The sequence below is a fragment of the Echinops telfairi genome, unplaced genomic scaffold (assembly GCF_000313985.2).
Source record: "Echinops telfairi isolate 266 unplaced genomic scaffold, ASM31398v2 ScPeMD7_6;HRSCAF=24_1, whole genome shotgun sequence".
Lineage (NCBI taxonomy): Eukaryota > Metazoa > Chordata > Mammalia > Afrosoricida > Tenrecidae > Echinops > Echinops telfairi.
In genome coordinates, this window is record NW_022103903.1 from 13,865,416 (window position 1) to 13,881,469 (window position 16,054).

A 16,054-nucleotide genomic window follows, 5' to 3' on the forward strand; every position below is an offset into this window, starting at 1 on the left:
GGAGGTGCTGTCAGCCATCCAAACAGATGAGTTTGAAAAATGTTTCCAAGAATGGAATTGCAGATTTGACAAGTGTATTAAGTGTATGAGAGAGTTCTTTGAAGGTGATAAGGTTGTTTTGTAAAAAAAATTTAAGTAGATAGCTTTGAAAATAAATCAGTTTTTTGGGGGGGTGTAACTCCTCGTATTCTTACCTGTCAAGATTTATCTCCGTGACCCCCACATTAAACTGAGAAGTTGAATACTATGAAGAAGAACACGGTACCAATATTCAAGGAAGATTCACTAAACTGGTGGCATAGTAGATTACAAATTGGGCTGTTAACCCATGGTCAATAGTTCAAAACCAGCAGTGGCGACTCAGGAGAAAGATGAGGCTTTCTACTCCCGTGAAGAGTTATACTTGAAAAAACCCTCAGGGTCAATTCTACTCAGCCTTATAGGGTCTCTATGCATCATAATTAACTCAATGGCAATGAGTTTTAAATGAGATATGTGTGGTAGTTACATAATCTGGTGTTAATTAGATTCAGTGCATTTTCATTTATATATATGATAGATGTTTAATGTTAGGTGTAAGTGTGATTTCATTAATGGCTGGAAATTATATATGGCTAAAAAATTGTGTACGGATGCAAAGTTGGCAAGGGGTGGAATGTGATAAATAGGTTTACTGTGCCAACCTGGCCAATAAGAACATGTGGGATTAATAAGGTCGCAATTTGATTGCAGGGCAGAGTTAAATGGGTCAGTGAGACATACCTTACTCTCTCTTGCTCTCTATTGATTGGACCAGTGTGCAGCTGCCTTAGCCGGTTCTCTGCCTCAACTTGTGAGCTACGCTACCAGTGGGACACCCAACACATGGATCATGTCACTAGAGCTTGAGGTTCCTTAAAGACCTGCTTTGCCACACTGCTGGTGTATACATTACTTTTGCTGGGGACTGTCAGATCCTATCATCTGGCTGACTGTTGGTGACCCACCCTACTGTTTGCTGCCTGTGGCTGGACTGCTTGAATTGCCCTACAGAAGACTCAGCTGTCTGCTTCCTTGACCTTGGACACAGTGGCCCTTGTGAGTTGAAGAACTTCCAGTATTTTAACTGTTTCATGGAAGTGAGACGAACTGAGACCTCTGTACTATGGCTGTGTGGAATAATTAGCTGTTATATTCCTTCATGCTGTATAGATAGGTCATATATACTCATGTATAAGTCAAGTTTTTCAGCACATTTTTAATGCAGCTTTTGTGGTAAAATTAGGTGCCTTGGCTGATATTTGAGGTGGCTTATACTCAAGTATATACAGTATATACAATCATAAGTGTCCTGGTTTTGTTTCCCTAGAGATCCCTGTGTTGCACAATATGTAAATGACATTGCTTGCTGAAATTGAAGAATATCTGACGTATTTAGTGATGAAGGTCAAATACTATAACCTTCAATTAGATTAAACCTTCAATGAGCTAAAGAAAATAAAAATCATCATGGCTGAACCAATATAGAAGATGATGATATAAATAAAATGTATTTATATTTTCAAGGTTTTAATTTTACTTGCATTTCCAATTAGTGCCCAGACACCAAACAACAATAACAATGCAAAAATTTAATAGCTAGGTTTCAGAATATTACATGTGTGTTTATAAGACATAATTTGGACTTTTATGTATTCTATATCTAAGTATGAAAGAAATTCAAGAAGTTCATCAACATTTCCATTATGTAGTAATTCTACTTTTAGAGCCTCTTGCCCATACTTATATGTGGATTATATAGCTAAATAAAAATTAAATAACTTAGTAGCTATATACTTAATAACTTGGAATGGCTCTGTTTATCTAAATGTACACAATATTTAAATTAAAATAGCTGGAATATTAACAAGGGGGAGTTGCATAATACTACAGCTTTGTTGGGAATATGCTCACAATCTTAGAATTTTGGTTGAGTTTAAGGCACAGTATGTAGGTATGTTGAAACTTCTTAAGAAGTACATAGCATTGACCCTTCTATCTCTTTGATTCCATAACAGTGGTAAAATGCAACACAATTTTATACCTAATCCACAAACAAACCTCCAAACCCCTCTGTATATGAACTTGAAGTACTCTGAAAATGAATGTCATTTTTATCTTGCCTGAGGATGTGTTCCCATGTTCTGTGAAGTGTTCCTAAAAGTCTCAATGATTTTGTTGTGGTTAGTTGCCAATGCATAGTGATTGCATGCCAAACAGAATAAAACACTGCCTGGTATGACACCACCACTACAACTATTGATATATTCGCATCCTCTGTTTCAGGAGAGTCAGACAAAAATAATCTCAGACTTTGCTAACTAGTGGAGTTACACATCTTGTAATGTGAACCAGCCCAAGGTGTACCGCAAGATGACCAGGAGGATGCAGCAATGGGCTCAGACATAAGATCTGAGAGGATGGCACATTTCTGGGTAGTGTTCCAATCGGTTGGTTGTAGAGTCACTTTGAGTCAGAAGTGTTAGACAGTAACAGCAACAAGAACAAGGTGCATTATGTGAAAGTGACCTTAAGGAAATGCGGCCTCAGCACAAATATATGGTGAAAGCAAAAGGAAGCACCCGGTCTTCAGTCAGCTGTGCTCCCTGCAGCAGGTTCACTCGTTAAAATTTTTTTTAATAAATCATTTTATTGGGGGCTCTTAGAACTCTTACAACAATCCATACATCAATTGTATCGAGCACATTTGTACATGTGTTGCTATCATCATTTTCAAAATATTTTCTTTCTGTTTGAGTCCTTAGTATCAGCTCCTCTTTTCCCCCTCCCCCATCCTCCAATGCTCCCACCCTCATGAACCCCTGATAATTTTGAATTATTCATTTTTTAAATATCTTACACCGCTCCCTGTCTCCCTTCACTCACGTTACTGTTGTCCATTCCCCTGGGGAGGGGGGTAGTAATTATGCATTTATTAGTGTAGTCATTTCCCAGTTTCTCCCTCTTCTCCCCTCACCTTCACCCTACTCCTCATTGTTCCTGTGCCTGAGAGGTTTGTCTGTCCTGGACTCTGTATGAGAGCTCTTATCTGTACCAGTGTACATGCTCAGGTATAGACAAATGTGTAAGGTAGAACTGGGGCCATGATAGTGGAGCGCAGTGGGTGGGGCCGGGCGCCATAAGGAACTAGAAGAATGTTGTGTGTTTCATTGATACTGTGCTGCACCCTGTCTGTCTTGTTCTTTCCTGTGACCCTTCTGTGAGGGAATGTCCAATTAACTACAGCTAGGGTTCAGGTCTCCACTCTGACCCCGATATATTTGTGTGTTTGGGGTCTTCTAATGCCTGATACCTTATCCTGTCAATACCTTGTGATCACTCAGGCTGGTGTACTTCTTCCATGTGGGCTTTGTTGCTTTCATGCTAGATGGCTGCTTGTTCAACTTCAAGGCTTTAAGACCCCAGTTGCTATATCTTTTAATAGCTGAGCACCATCAACTTTCTTCACCACATTTGCTTATGCATCCATTTTGTCTTCAGAGATCTTGTCAGGAAGGTGAACGTCACAGAATGACAGGTTATTAGAACAAAGTGTTTCTGTGCCAAGGGAGTCCTTGATTAGAGGTTCAATGTCTGTCTGCTTCCTTAGTACTTGTCCATGGACATAGCAGTCAAGCAATCAAAGGAAGTATTAGACTGGGCATACCTGTTGTAAAATATCTCTTTAAAGTTAAAAAGAGCAAAGATGTCACTTGGAGAACTAAGGTGCACCTGACCCAAACTCTGTTTTGTTTTGTTTTTTAATTGATTCAGGCAAGCAAAAGGACAATGAGTAAGAAAGACTGAAGAAAAAAGATGCTTAGAATTATGGTGTTGGTGAACGATACTAAATATATCATAGATTGCCAGAAAAATACGCAAGCCTGTCTTGAAAGAAGTACAGCCAGAACGCTCCTTAGCAGCTCGCATGGTAAGACTTGGTCCTTCATACTTTGGACTCATCATCAGGAAGAACCAGCCCCAAGAGAAGGACGTCATGCTTGATGACATAGAGGATCAACATAAAAGAAGACTATCCTGAACAAGATGGAGTGACACAGTGGTTTAAAAATAATGGGCTCAAATGGGCAAGATTGTGAGGTTGAAGAAGGACCAGGGAATGTCTCTGTTGTATGTAGCATCATTATAGGTTAGAACTGATTTTATAGCACCCAACAGCAACAATATTCACCTGTATAAGATGATAACATCTGACATCCAAAGCAATCTATTTGATGAAGCCTTAGCAAAGCTCACTCAATCACAGCATTTTCCCTTCTCAACAAGTACACTCCAGCCAACTGTTTGTTTCAGTGTAGACTAAGGAGCCAAGGAGGAATGAAATACTTTAGGGACAATATATTTTTAAAATCATTTTATTGGGGGCTCATACAACTCTTTTTTTAAAAATCATTTTACTGGGGCTTATACAATTCATCACAATACAGATCAAAGTGTAAAGCACACTTATACATTTGTTGCCCTCATCATTCTCAAATTTCACTTTCCTCTTGGGTTCCTGGAATTAGCTCATTTTACTTTCTTCCCCTCCCCCTCACTCCCCACTCCCCCCTCCCTCATGAATCCTTAATAATTTATGAATTATTATTATATCTTATCTTACACTGCCCGGCGTCTCCCTTCACCCACCTTTCTGTTGCCCATCCCCCAGAGAGGAGGTTATATGTAGATCCTTGTGATCAATTCCCCCTTTCTATGCCCCCCTTCCCTCCCAGTTTCGCCACTGTCGCCTCTGGTCCTGGGGTGTTCATCTGTCCTAGATTCCCCGCCATCACTCTACTGGGCATGTACCCGGTGGAAGCAACAAATAAAATACGACCAGTCATCTGCGATCCAATGTTTATTGCAGCACAATTCACAATCGCAAAGACTTGGAAACAGCCTAAATTTCCACCAATAGACGAGTGGATTAGTAAACTCTGGCACATACACACAATGGAGTACTATGCAGCACTGAAAACCCCGGTCGATCACATGAAACACCTCACCTCATGGGAAGAGCTGGAAGGAATCATGCTAAGCGAGGTGAACCAAAAGCAAAAGGACAGGAATAACAAGTTCCCTGAGGTAAGTACAATCAGCACGTCAGGAATAGAAGAATACACACCTATCTCGCAATAAACCGGTAGAAGCATAGACAGTTGGAGGGAGGGCAGGCCACACGTAGGGAGGTACATGAGAGTCCAACAGAAAGAAGGGGAAGGGGGACAAGTGGAGGGAGAAGCAGGGTGGGGAGAAACGGAGTTGATGGCACGGGGGGAACAGGGCGGGGAATCTAGGACAGATGAACCCCCCAGGGGCTCATACAACTCTTACCACAATCCATACATACATCAATTGTGTAAAGCACATTTGTACATTTGTTGCCCTCATTCTCAAAACATTTGCTTTCTACTTAAGCCACTGGCATCAGCTCCTCATTTTTCCCCTCCCTTCCCTCTCCCCCTCCCTCATGAACCCTTGATAATTTATAAATTATTATTTTGTCATATCTTCCACTGTCTGATGTCTCCCTTCACCCAATTTTCTATTGGCCGTTCCCCAGGGAGGAGGTTATATGTGGGTCCCTATAATCTGTTCCCCCTTTCTACACCACCCTCCCTTCACCCTCCCAGTATCACCACTCTCACCACAGGTCCTGAAGGGATCATCCACCCTGGATTCCCTGTGTTTCCACTTCCTATCTGTTCCAGTGTACGGCCTGTGGTCTAGCCAGATTTGTGAGCTAGAATTTGCATATATTTATAGGGACACTATTTTACAAAGAAATTTGACCTAGCAAGCTAGTTCTAATCACCCTCAAAATATTGGCATATTTTGACATTGTAGTTTTAATAAATGCAAGAATTTGCTGCAGTTGATTATATGCTTTGCATTTGAACTGTGTATTGATCACTTGACTTGAATTAATGATACAAGTTTCTTAATTAGGCAATCAAGATCAAAAGGTTGAATATCTGTTGAAGCAAAAGAACTTCTGTTTTATTGATTTTTCTCAAAGCTACTAATGAAATTATCATCTAGGGTAATTTTACTTCTTTACTGATTCAAATATTATTATCTTAAATATTGGCTATTCTTGATAATAAAATGCATTTGTATTGCTAAAATTCATTTTAATGACTTGGATTTGCTTTGTAATTTATTGCAGACATTTTAAATTATTAAAGAATTTACACTTTTCCAACTGTATTTTGTTGTTACTAAAACTTACTTAGAATGTCCTGAATTGTCTTGGGTTTCTTCTTCTTTTTTAAAATAAATTAGTTAGTGGTTTACATTTCAGATTGTCAACTTTGTATTCCATAGTCTTAACTACGAATTGAATCCCTTACCATCTTACCCCTATCAGTCTCCTTGATTTCCCTCATCCATATTTTGGATCACCATCTTCTACTTCAACCAATCCACTGTCTAATCCATTGTTTTAACTTTCCTCCCTTGCACCTCCCCATTTTAGTCACTACAAAATCTGTTTCCTTTGACCTGAAAGTCTTTATACTGGTTTTGTTTTCTTCTTATAACAAAGGTCTCATATAATATTTGCCCTTTGGGAACATGCTAATATCACTCAATATAGTTTTCTCCAGTCCATCATGTCATGAGATGTTTCATGGCCTCTCATTGTGTTTGGGGGATGCATAGGGTTACACTATGTATTTGTACCAAAGTTTCTTTATCCATTCTTCTATAGATGGGCCTTTAGATTGTTTCTGTCCCCTTGCTATTATGAACAGTGCTGAGATAAACATGGCTGTGCATATGTCTGTTGCATAAGCATTTTATGATTCTCATTTCTTTAAGATATATACCCAATAAAGGGATCACTAGACTGCATGGAATTTCTATTCCTACTTTTTTAGGGCCTTCTCTAATAAACTTAAGTTTGATTAAGTCCAAAGTTTTGATGACCAGAGGAAGCAATAGATGACTTTATGACCATGGCATTGAGGAGAGTGTTTCCTTTTCCTTTACATTTGTTTATTTTCATCTTTTTCATATTTTGTAGCACTCTTAGTTGTACATATGCTTGAAAAAAACATATTTTGCCTCATCTCATTTAATATCACAATTTGAAATAGGTATTTTTCCTATATTTTATAAATTTACCGAATCTCAGGAAACTTATTTGTCTAAAATATAAGACTAAGCTGATGGCAGACCCAGATTCAGTTTCTATGATTTTCCTTTCTGATCCAAACTTTGCATCTGACTACAACTTGATTTGAAGATTATTAGGCTGCACTCCTGTGTGCATAATGCTATTGTGGCTAGGTGCTGTCAAGTCAGCGCTAGCTCATAGCAAACCTATGTGCAAGAGAATGAAACACTGTCTTTCCCAGGCCGCTTTCCATCAACAATATTTGAGCCCACTGTTGCGGTTACTTTTTCCATCTATCTCCTTGAGGAACTTTTATTTTTTTCACTCTGAGCCTCTACTTTACCAATAATCTTGTTATTTTCTAGGAACTGATCTTTCCTCATAACATATTTAAATAATGTGAAACTCAGTTTTATCACCTTGCATCTACAGAGCATTCTAAGTGTATTTATCCCAAGGTGGATTTGCTTGTTCTTTGCGTAGTCCATGATATTTTCCAAATCCTCTTCCTACGGCATCATTCAAATGCATCAATTATTCTCCAAACTTCCTTATTCATTGTTCAGTTCCATATGTGTATGAAAACCAAACTCAGTTGATTCTGACTCACAGTAACCTTATAGAGCATGGCAGAACTGCCCTGGTAGGTTTCCAAGACTATAAAACTTTATGAGAATAGAGACCCTCACTTTCTTCCATGAAGCATCTGGTGATTCTGAACTGCTGACCTTGCAGGTAGCAGCTCAACAAGTAACCACTACAGCACCAGGTTCCTCCACATACAGATGAGGCTATTGAAAATACAATGGCCTGGGTCTCGTCACTTACTATTCAAAGTGACATCTTTGCTCTTTAAAACTTTAAAGAGCTATTTTTGCAGCAGATTTGCCCAATGCAATACATTGTTTGATTTTTTTACTATTATTTCTACATGCACGATTGTGTACACCAATGAAATGAAACCCTTAACAAATCCAATATTTTTCCAACCTCAATATACATATTTATTATATAAAATATATTGAAATGATACATTTACAAGAAAATATTATTGTTATTTTAAACTATTTTATTGTACATATTCTTTGTCCCAGGCTTCTTATACGTAGATGTTACTTTCATATAAGATTTGAAATAAATAGAAACAAAAAGATTTTTCACATTACTTTTAACAAAAGAGTTGTCACGATGGGATACTAAGTGAATAAACTTCTCTAAGTAATACATATTTCTGTTTTTCTTTTGGGTTTCTTGAATAATTCTCATGGATCAAATGTTTTTGGTTTTTTTCAGAGGTGGGAAATGTTGAAAATATAGTCCATAGTTACTGTAAATACAACTTGGTTAAGAAGTAAAATCTTTAAAAAATATATCATCAGTTACTTTAATATGAGGTCATACCAGAATAAGTAGGCTTGGTTTTGGTTTGGATTCTGTTTTTAAGATGGACACTGAGGCAGAGAGAGAGTGAGCGAAGGTGGCTATGTATCTGTAAGCCAAAGAACACAAGACATTTATGGGACTATCATATACTGAAAGATACAAACATGATCTTTCTTAAGGTGAACAGAATGCTAACACCCAAATGCAGACACCAAACCTACAAAATATGAGAGTGTAAATTCTGTCCTTTGAAGCTTCCCACTTCTTGGTGTTTTATTACAGCAGACTTAGGAACAACTGCAACAATGCATAAAATGTATAGTGCTAATGGAGAAGTAAGATTTTGGTACAAATTCTGATATACTCGTACCTAGCCTTTCCAAAGATAGAGCCTTTTGAAAGCATCTATAAGCAAAATATTGAATGATGCAAAAAGCATCAAGAGAAGATGGAAAGAATTATTTACTGTGCCAAAAAGAATTAGTCAATAGTCCACCATTTCAGAAGTTAGCATATGAGAAAGAAATAATGGTGCTGAAAGAAGATCAAACTTCAGAGTGCATTAGCCCCAAGCAAGTATCCAATAATTGATAGAATGTTCATGAAATGTTTCAGAAAAGTTGCAGAAGCACTGGAAGCACTCATTTGTCTATGCCAGGAAAATTAGACTATGCCAACTGGCTGGAAGAGATCCATACTTGTACCCATTCCTAAGAACAACAGAGTTTGAGCAACAGATTGCTTACATTATATATAGATTGATATCACTGCTTTGTGAACAAATAAAATGTTGCTTAATATTATCCGACAACAGTTGCAATAACACATTGACAGAGAGTGGCCAAAAGTTCAGGCTGGATTCTGAAGAGGACTCGGAACAATGGTCATTGGTGAGGTCAGTTGGATCTTGGCTCAAAGCACAGAATACTAGAAAAGATATTTACTTGTGTTCCATAGACTATGCAAAGGCATTCAACTGTGTGCACCATAGTGAATGGTGGATAATTGGAAGAAGAATGGGAATTTTCAAACACTTCATTGTGCTCCTGAGGAATTTGTGCATGGATCAAGAGGCAGTTGTGTGATCAGAACAAGGGAATACTTCATGGTTTCAAATAAGAAAAGGTGTGCAATAGGGTATATCCTCTCCGCATACTTGTTCGATCTATATGCTGAGAAAATCATCAGAGAAACTGGCTTATATGAAGAAGAGTACAGCATCGGGATTAGAGGAAGGCTACTTAGCAACCTGAAATATGCTGATGACACACCTTACTTGCTGAAAAAGTAAGGAGAAATTAAAGTGCTTGCTGATGAAGAAGAAAGATTGTAGCCTTCAGTGGATTACAATTCAACATAAGGAAGACCAAAATCCTCACAATTGGACCAATAGAAAACATCATGATAAATGGAGAAAAGATTGAAGTTGTCAAGGATTTTTTTCTTACTTGAATTCACAACCAATGCTCATGGAAGCATCAATCAAAGGATCAAAAGATGTATTGCATTATGTCAATATACTGCACAAGATCTCTTTAGAGTATTGAAGAACAAGGATGTTACGCTGAAGATTAAGGTACTCCTGGTGCAAGCCTTGGTATTTTCTGTTGCATCATATGCATGTGGAGATTGAATGCTGAATAAGGAAGACGATAGAAGAATAGATGTATTTGAATGATGTGGTAGAGAAGAATATTGAAAGTACCATGGACTGCTAAAAGACAAACCAATCTGTATTGGAAGAAAGAAGGCCAGCAACGATGACAAGACTTCATCTTACATACTTTGGACATAATGTCAGGAGAGACAGTTGCTAGAGGAGGGCATCAAGCTTGGTAAAGTGGAAGGGTGGGAAAAATATGAAGACTCTCAAGATGAGATGGATTGACACAGTGGCTGCAACAGTGGACTTAGGCATAGGAATAATTGTTAGGATGGAGAAGGACCATACAGTGTTGTATTCTGCTGTGCAAATGGCTGCTCTGGGTAGGAGCCAACTTGATGGCACCACCACCTACAATATCCAGCCTATAGTATCACAGCATAGGGTGGATGAGAAATAGTTAACTGATTTTTCTACTTTCGTCCTAGAATTCTGTAAAAGCTTGCTCTGCTCTAATTTCTTTCTAGTTATTATTACTTAATAAGTAATAATTATGCTTATTCAACATGGAGCTCATGAATACAATCATTCATTTTCCGGGGATTGTGATGGGGATCACTACTCACCTATTCAAAACAATGAGTTCAGGGCAAACAGGTTATGGTTGTTTATAATAGCACAGAAGCAGAAACTTCTTGATCTAGTTTCAGTATACAATGCCTTTGGCAGCCAACAGTCATCACAAGTAGAACAGAAAACAGTCTCATATAGCATAGTACCTTTAATCAATTTGAAGTTCAAATAAAAGATTACTCAATTAAGGTGTTTTCTATGTCATCTGCCAATAATGTCTATGTGTCAAGAGATAAATATGGGAGAAAAATACAATTGCTTTAGTTTTGTAAGCTCTACAAATTAAAGTTGCAAATGTGAAAACACAATATTCTCCCTACTTGAAAATCTAAATAATAAGATGAAATAATAGATTACTGATCCATCATGAGTTTTGTGCTGCTTAATGCTTTATCCTCATAACAGCTATGCTAAACTTTCACCAGCTACCTATATTTTTATCCTTAATGGTAATATAAACAATCTGGTAGTCTGGGTAGACCAGACAAACATCCACGGACACACATATGTGTATAAGAAAGAGACATATACAAGAGCAATTTAATATTGAGAAATCATTCCAGCCGAGTCCAGATCAAGTCCATAAACCCGATAATAGCCCATATGTCTGATGCCAATCTGTAAAGTCCTCTTCAGACTCACAAAACACATACAATGACGCTGAATGTAGAAGATCACAGGCTAGTGGGCAGAAAGTCTTTGGACCCAGTGGCATTGGAAACATTTCAGCGCTAGCAGGGGTCTCTGCATGGCTTCTCCAGCACCCAGGGCTGCATCACGGTGGATCCATGTGTCTTGTCAGCTGATATGTCTCCCAGGGTGTGATCAGAAAGTCTCCCACCTCCAAAGAGGAAATACCGGAATTCCCAGAATCCTTAGGGGAAGGCTATGCCGACACAGAAACCTCATTGGTTATGATCTGATTGACAAGCTAGACTCCACCCCTACATGCTTAATCCTTAAATTGACAATTATATAACTACCACATCCCAAGATTTTTAAGTAGCCAACCAAATATTGAATATGTAAATATAATTCAATAATTGAAGAACTGCTACTTCAAAAAGAACATTATCATCTGCATTTTCATACAGGCTCCAAAGTTTAAAAGGCTAGTTAGTATTTTCTGTGGCAGTTATATAATGTCATGTCAACTTGAAGATATATAACACGGTAGGAGTGGAGTTTATCCTGTTAATCAAGTTGCAGCCTGATGATCTCACTTGGTGGTGTGACTGGAAAATGGTCTCTCTCTCACTCTCTGCCTTGAACTTTCTGCTTGCTGGCTATCGTGATGCTTCCACAGAGACCTGTGATGCTTCCACCACCACTGTATCCACAACTTTTCACCCACTGTTGCCCTCTTAGGCAGGATGCACCCAAGTGTGATTATCTTTTATATTGAGATGTGTTTATTTCTTATGCTCCTCTATCTCTCTTAAGAATCTTGTGTTATATTTGCCATTTTATATTCTTCAGGAAATTAGGCTGTGTTTAGTTACATGTAAAATAGTGTTACTTCTAAGGAAATACTATTTCTGTTAATGATTCAGAAGCAAAGATTACAAATAGGCTTCTTACTCATACTGCATTGTAATCTACCTTTATGATTTGGGTGTATTAAATGTTAAATGATATTGTGATGATTCTCTTCAAGTTTTGAGAATAATGAATTTATTTTGAATTTCAGTTCAACGGGAGACTTCCCTATTCCCATTGAGGCATTCTTGCTGATCAGCAACATTTGGTGCAAATAGTAATGAAGCTTCAAAATTATGCAAAACATTCCTTGTTTCTCAATAATTTCACTGAATTATTTAAAACTCAGTGGTGGAAACAAGCACCAGCTGTGGTGTGAAGGGGCTGGGGACTTTTAAATATGCACAAAGGACTAGCACGTTCAGTGCGTATCATCTTCAGAGTTGAATAGCCTTCCCCTGGTGAGACTACAGTAAAACCACATTGAAACATAACTGTGCAACCCACATCATTTACTCAAGTAGGAATTTTTTTATTGAATTACAAAGTATATTGTCACAGTACCATACCATCTGTTTAAAACGTTCCACTAATATCACATAACCAGTTTATTCATATGTGTTATGTATTGACATGATGTGAATTACATAATATGTTACTGGCTGAAAAGTATAACCAGGGCATAACTCTCAGTGGTGTCAAAGCAAGAATCAACCACATTCCCTCTCCAAGAGAGTCTTAGCAGGTGGATTACAACACATGTGTAGTTGCTGAATAAAGTTTCAAAAAAATTAAGACTGGGGATACTATTCAACTAAGTATTACTCTTATGGCAAAAATATAGCAGAGATGACAGAAGCTCTGTTGTCCATAAATATGTGTTTTATATAAAACTATATAACAAAATTCAATACATCAATCCACTGTGACTATTTTGTTGCTTTTGTGTTGGCTTCGATCAAAACTCAAAAGTGAGGAGTAAAAGATTGAGGAAGGGCAGGGCTACAGCTTAGCTCATGTGTTGTTCTTGCTTAATGGTATAAACCTTTCCCATAGAGAGTTACTTGCCAATTATGCTTTAAAGAAGAAACCAGTATCCTACTATTCTTGAACTTTCTTCTAATAAAATTATTTCACACACAATCCCACCAAATCAGATATCATCTTTGTGATTCATGTACAAGGCAGATTAAAAAATGTCGTGGGAAAATGCATTATCTTTCTATTTCATTTTTCTATGATACTTCTGAGTTAGAGGTTGTTTCATTTAACTAAATTATTTTTTTATCAAATTTCTATTATTAATAGTTGGAACTTTGAGATGTGTGGAAGAATAAAACATAGATCTTAGTTATCTAGTGCTGCGATAATAGAAATGGAAAAATGTATGCCTTTAACCAACAAAAACGTATTCTTTCAGAGTTTAGGAGGCTTGAGGTCCAAATGCAGGGCAAGAGCTCTAAATAAAGACTTTCTCTGTATTAAGGCTCGGTGAAATTCCTTATCTCCTTTCAACATCTGTAGAATTGCTATTCCTGGGAAATCTCCAAATAGTTTTGCATGAATCTTCCCCTTCTTCTTACAAGAATTGTGGATCCAGAGTACGCTTTTCTCCTTGTCCATCTTTTTTGGTATTACTGAGCTACCTCTGGTCTCTGCTCACTTGCCTAATCTCATTTATGCCTCAGAAGAGATTGATTCAAAACACAGTCTAATCCTGTAGATTGTATCCTGTCTCATTAAAAAAAGCTGCTTCTAATTCTGCCTCATTGGCATCATAGAGGTTAGGATTTACAGCACATAAGATATTCACATCAAATTACAAACGGGAAAATAATTGCATAATGCTGAGAAACTTGATTCTAGCCAAGTTGACAGGTATTTTCCAAGGACACAATTCAATCTATAACACTATCTGATTAAACAAATTGATGACCTTCTTAGTTAATTTAGATGATTTATTAATCCAGACTTACAGATATTGACCATGGATTTCCTAAGCAAATATATTTTAAATTAAATATTTGAGTAATACATTTTAAGAGATGCAAGTGAATGCACCTTCATTGTGGATACATTAGGAAATATGAAACGTATTCCTCTGTGAGTAGCTATAAATCACACCAAAGGGTTGATTAACTTTTCAGGGTTCTTTGTACAAGGTTACAAGGTGCTATGGAGTCACTTCTGACTCATAGCAACTCCATGCCCCAAAGAAAGAGACACTGGCTAGTCTTACCCCATAATCACAATACTTCCCTTGCTTTAAGCCTGTTGCTGCAGTCATGTTATCCATCAATTGTGTTAAAGATCTCCTCTTCTCCTCGCACTGGTACTTTCCCTAGCATAATATTCTTCTCCAGGGACTATTGTTTTCTCATAGCATGTCCAAGAAATGTGAGAAGTTTCATCATCAACCTTACTTCTCAGGAACATTCTGGCTACACTTCATTCATCCATTCTTTTTTTTAAAGTCATTTTATTGGGAGATCTCACTGCTCTTATAACATTCCACACATCAATTGTATCAAGCGTATCTGTACATATGTTGGCATTATCAATTTCTAAATATTTGCTTTACATTTGAGCCCTTAGTATCAGTTCCTCTTTTCCCCACCTTCCCCCCTCCAACCCTAGTGACCCCTTGATAAATTATAAGTTATTACTATTTTCATATATTAACACTGACCTCAGTCTCCCTTCACCAACGTTTCTGTTGTTCATCCCCTGGGGTTAGGGGTTGGGGGAGGATTTTGCATAAATCATTGCGATCTGTTGCCCCTTCTGCCATCTTCTTCCCCACCTTTCCCCTACCCCTCTGGTATCACAGCAACCATTTCTGTTCCTGAAGGGTTTATCTGACCGGATTCTGTGTATTCTGAGCTATTATCTGGACCAGTGTGCATGCTCCAGTCTAGCAAGAACTGAAAGGCAGTACTGGGATCATGATAGTGTGGGGAGAGGAAGCCTTAAAGAACCAGAGGAATATTGTGGGTTTCATCTGTGCTATACTATGTGCTGATTGAGTCATCCCCTCTTGGTGACCCTTTTGTGAGGGGATGTCCTATTGTCTACGGGTGGGTTTGGGGTCTCTACTCCTACACCTCTTGTTCTCACAATATTTTTTGTTGCTGTTTTGGGTCTTCTGGTGCCTGTTAACTGATTCTGTTAACACTTCATGATAGCACAGGCTGGTATGCTTCTTCAATGTGGGTTTTTTGCTTCTCTGCTAGATGGCCGCTTATTTAACTTCAGGCCTTTAAGAACCCAGATGCTGTATCTTTTGATAGCCAGGCACCATTGACTTTCTTCACCACATTTTCTTATGCACCCATAAAGTCTTCATTGATCTTGTCGGGAGGGTGAACATCATAGAATGCCAGATTGTTAGAACAAAGTGGTCTTGCCTTGAGGGAGTGGTTGAGCAGAGGCCCAAAGTCCACCCACTTCCTCAATGTATTACCATACAAATATATGCACATAGGCTACAATACCTCTATTTTTATGAATCAGTATTTTTACATAAGTGCACATCTCACTTTATACCTCTATCCATAGCGTTGCTTCCTAGATATTTCCTGTTTCCTTTTACCTTCCTCCTGCCCCATCATCACGCTTGCCCTTCTTCCATCTGCCTCTTAGTAATTCCTCTCAACTAGATTGTTGTTGTTCCAACACCACCAGGATCTCTATGTCCTCCACTTTGTTGATTTTAATTCCCTAGTTGTTCCTCTGTCTATGGTGCTTGCTCACTGCTCCCTTTCTTCCCTTTCCCCCCAAGTACCTCAGGACCCATTGGTCCCACTGCTTTCTCC